The 4,420-nt window shown below is 45.5% G+C and overlaps 1 long non-coding RNA gene across 1 annotated transcript; it reads right to left on the bottom strand.

The window, feature by feature from the left end:
- Positions 1-648: 648 nt before the first annotated feature.
- On the bottom strand, positions 649-3,097 carry LOC130152886 (uncharacterized). Its single transcript, XR_008823128.1, has 2 exons — positions 2,897-3,097; positions 649-830 (listed from the first exon to the last, which is right to left on the bottom strand). It is a non-coding gene; the product is annotated as an uncharacterized LOC130152886 (long non-coding RNA).
- Between the last annotated feature and the right edge of the window lie 1,323 nt (positions 3,098-4,420).

Raw genomic sequence — 4,420 nt, 5'->3', positions numbered from 1 at the left:
CGCGACCTCCGCGCTCCCGCCTCCGCCGGGGCCCGGGCCCGGCCCGGCCCGCCCCCCCGAGCCCCGGCCGCCCGCCCCCGGAGCCTCGGCCCCGGCCGCCCCCCCGAGCCCGGCCCCGGCCCCCGAACGGCTGAAACCGGCGCTTGAAGCCATGTAACGCGCGCGGGCCGCCCGCCGCCACCTCAGGTGCCTCAGCGCTCGCAGGGGAAGGATTTTACTCCCCAAGCAGTCGAAGTTCAAGGTTATTTTCCTAAAAAGCTTTCAAATGGTTATTTTGGTACTAAAAAGCGGAAGTAAATGATTTGTACCAAAAAAAAAAAAGGCATTGCTGTTTCTTATGGCGCGGATACTGACTTTCCTTCTTGCTTACCTGTGTTATGCATAATGCGCTTTATTGAAAAATAAATGCTGGAAGGGAGAACAGACCCATAAACACCACCACTGTGTCCCCAGCTCAAAAAAGATGAGGGTGGATTCACGTTTCACACCGTTAATTAAACATCGCAGCATCCCCTGCTGTGCCCCTCGCTCTTCCATGGCTTTTTCTTTCCAGCCAAGATGAAATAAACTCAAAGCTTCATAAATAATATCTTAGATCCGGAGCTACAGCAACTTTTCCATCATAAAGAAGTATTAGCAACCTGAATCTTAGGTAAGTGATTTATTTTCTTCACAGATGATGCATGCCATCATCATTTGAATATTGTGTTTTCAAAGTTCAGCAGTCACAACCACGGATGGGGAAGCCAGAGTTGAACGATAGGGAATGTTCTCTTCAGGACAGGTGATCCAGTGCTTACAGGAGACGTCAGGGATTTGTGCTTCGGCATCTGAAGTGAGGTATGACAAAGCCTGGTTAGCTTTTGTGCCTCTACCTCCGGAATATGCTGTATTGCTCAGAGCATGAAACAAGTGGGGTTCCTTGCAATGCAGCGAGGGTTAAACAGCTGTTTGTCGTTATACACACCTATTTTAAAAGTGAGTAACTTACCCATCAAAGTTTATTTGCTGTGTGCATCGTAACTAGTTCCATACAAAGACGTTGTCCTTCCAAGCAGCAAAGACAGCATGTTGGTTTTAGAATTAAGGAGCTTGCAGGAAGGCATGAAAAAGTTCAGACAGATTCTGCTAAGGATCATTCACTCCCTCCACTACAAGGGCAGTACCTGGCAAAATGTCACCTGGCAAATAATAATAATAAGAATTTAAAAAAAAAAAACTAGATGGCAAAATATCATGGAAGTGGGATTAAGGAATCTGAAACAGTTGTAGAAAGCCAGAAGACTAATTGAAAAAGTCAATCTTTATTCTTCCGATTTGAAAAGTAGAGTTCTCTTGCCCATTATTATCTATGGTATCATACAAATTCTTCCATAAAACGATCACAGTAGTAGCTACAATCAGGTTTAGCCGCCCCAGAGCATTGCCTTTAGTATGCTTTAAAAAGCAGGGCAGTAATTCTCACAGCAAGATGCCCCTAAGGGAAGTAGCAGCCACTGCCCGCTCAGGTTTATTGGAGTATGACTGAAGAATGTGCACCCAACCTCAGACTGAATTTTTTACTCTAGCATTTGAAGAAATCTCACCACCTAGAGGCAATGTGCCATTCTGCCTCTTGCAAAATCACTACTGAAGGATGAATTTTGTAAGGGTAGGAACACTGTCATTTAAACCAAATTATAGCAGGTATCTGCCTTAGTTCAAAGATCTGATTCATAGTTTTCAGAGTCAAGACAGTACATTGATTATGTTACTAAGACAAGGAAACAGCAGGTCACACTGAGAAGGAAGAAATGACAAGGCATCTACATGGTTCATTATAATTAAGATGACAATACCATCAGATTCCGGTTACATATGTATAGCAAATACCTTATACCTGGGGGAAGATTATCCAAACAGATTCAGGGGGAAATACAAGACTGAGCAGCTAGTATGGGTGAGCAAACCCTAGTGGGTAAAGCTCTGCAGCAAATAAGACCAGAGCAGCGATGGGATATAGCTGGAGAACACAAGCAGGCCCTTCCCTCTGCTTGCCTCATCTGCGTGGCAGCCGTAGGAACAGCATCCCCCATATAACGAAGAAAAAACAAATTCATCTCATCATGATGCCAACAGCATAGCTTGGTGCAGCTTATGCAAAGATCACGTAATGCAATCAATTTAAAAGCTCAGGGAAAAAGTACCTCGGAAATAGCAGCTATGAAAGGAAATTAAGTGACAGGAAACCGCAGAAATGAGACAGAGCAATGCGAGCATGGTTCTGTTGTTGCCTTTTTTGAGTAATGTGCCCCCAAAGGAAGTTATTCAACATTTTACATGTACATTCAACATGTACATTTTACTGCAAAACCTGAAATACAAGAAGTCCGATGGGTCCTTCAGGACACAGCAGTTTTCTCCAAACATGAGCTAAACAAATGATCCTCACAGCAAAGATCGCTGGGACGGACACCTAGAGACCACAGGTCCCCTGGCAGGCAGTGTCAGCAAGCTGAAAGCGCTGAAGCCGAGTTTAAGGTGATAAACCACATGGGCCTCTGGCAATAGAAGGAGCAATCAGACATCTGTTACCGCCATTTTGCAGAAAGTTTAAGTCGCTTCAGCTACAACTGAAACAGAGCAACTCCCAGCTCCTGTCAGCGCAGCAGACTTCCAGTGCAAAGCAAAACAGGCTTCCTACAAACACTGCTGAGCAAATGCAAGTATTCTAGTGCTGCAACAAAAGCTTGGGCTCACCCGTTTCAGGTTTACAAAATGATCCAAGAAATGCCAACAGGCAGTTTTTCTAAATCCTCTGCTCCTTCCACCTTACTCAGAGAAAGGCAGGCCTGCCAGAGCCACCACACCACCACCGGTGGTGGTTTGGGAGAGGAATAAAAGAACAAGCACAAACCTGACAAATTTTTCAGGTGGAGAAGGGGCAGGAGACAAGACTACCAACCCTGAACTCCCAGAGTCTTCACCAGACCCAACTGGTTTTTCTCCTGTGAAATATTCATCCATTTCAGGTTCGTGCTCTCTCCTTCCCAACAAACCACCTTCAATGTATGGGAAGTTCATTTCCCAGAGACTTTGTTCACTAAGGGCAAGGCCACATCAGACATCTGAAAGACAAGTACAGCAGAGGGACACAACTAAAGGTATGAGAGACAGACAAATACATCACGTGTACTGGCAGGGGTGAAGAGAGGCAACGCTACTTTTCAAAACCTCTGCAGTAGGACCCCGTGAAATGCACAGGCAGGAATCCCCTAACGATCTCACCAACCAGTTGCCAAACTAGTTTTGAGTTGAAAAATCTACTAGTTAGGAAACAACACAGGTGTACATACATACACTTGGGTTATTTCTCACATAGCTGAGCAGCTTGTAAGAAATGAGCAGAGTGTGTAAAATGCTCATCCCCTCATGCATGCACGTGAACAGCAGCTGCAGCAGGAACTTTGTACAGGGTGCAGCCTACATTGGCATAGCAGGGGGCTGGGGGGGGAAGGGAATATGCAAAGATATACGTTACTTAGGAATGCTCACGCGCTGTGTCAAGTAGCGTGATAATTAAATCGTTAGTCACATTGACAAGTGGGTGGAAGAGGCTGGAAATGTCTGATGCAGTTTGCTACGGGCAATTATAGATTTGCCAGCAACGCATCTGTCACACGCAAAGATGGGCTCAGACCCAAGTATCTGCAACAGCTCAACTTTAGCCCATTTCCCACAAGTAAAATGGAACGAAGACACCAGGCTCTGCATCCGCAGTGCTGTAGAACAGCTCAGACCCACCACCAACCTAGCCAACCTACCGCATGAGAACAGCTGTGCAATTCCACATGCTCAAATATTCATCCGGGAAGGAACTTGCAGAGGCTAATCCTTATCCAAAGATCTGGGAATTTCCCTTCTTGAAACTCTCCCCAATACTACTTACTAGTTACATAGCATTTATGTGCCCCCCAGTCCTGTTACACAGCATATCTCACTTGACTGCTGCATTGACAAAAGGCTCACAGGCTCAGCGGAGATCTGAGAGCAGTTCAGTAAATACCTGACCACTCTCTTCAGGAAGCATCTGCCACTCACACAGGACCAATTCATCTTTGCAACAATGTAAAATTTCCTCTAAAGCACAAAACTGAAAGTAATTCCATTTGTCTTAATGAACTACATTTTACGTGGGAGCTGACTGTGGAAAAACTGGATCTCGAGAGTGCCAGCCTTCTCACTGTCAGCCTCAAAATTCTTCCACATAATGGGATATAATTAAGAAGTGGAAGGAAGAAAGGCCAAGAGTAACTTGCATTAAGAGACACCTTGCTTGCTGTGCCGGTCCCACTCACAGGGAAGTCTCTGCAGCCAGTACCTTTCCCAGGTCAGAATTCTCAAATTCTTTAGAAATTAACTGTTGCTACAGCAACCCAAA

Source organism: Falco biarmicus, chromosome 7 (genome assembly GCF_023638135.1).
Source record: "Falco biarmicus isolate bFalBia1 chromosome 7, bFalBia1.pri, whole genome shotgun sequence".
NCBI lineage: Eukaryota > Metazoa > Chordata > Aves > Falconiformes > Falconidae > Falco > Falco biarmicus.
The sequence above is the reverse complement of the archived record's forward strand: the minus strand, read 5'-3'. Positions and strand labels throughout refer to the sequence as shown.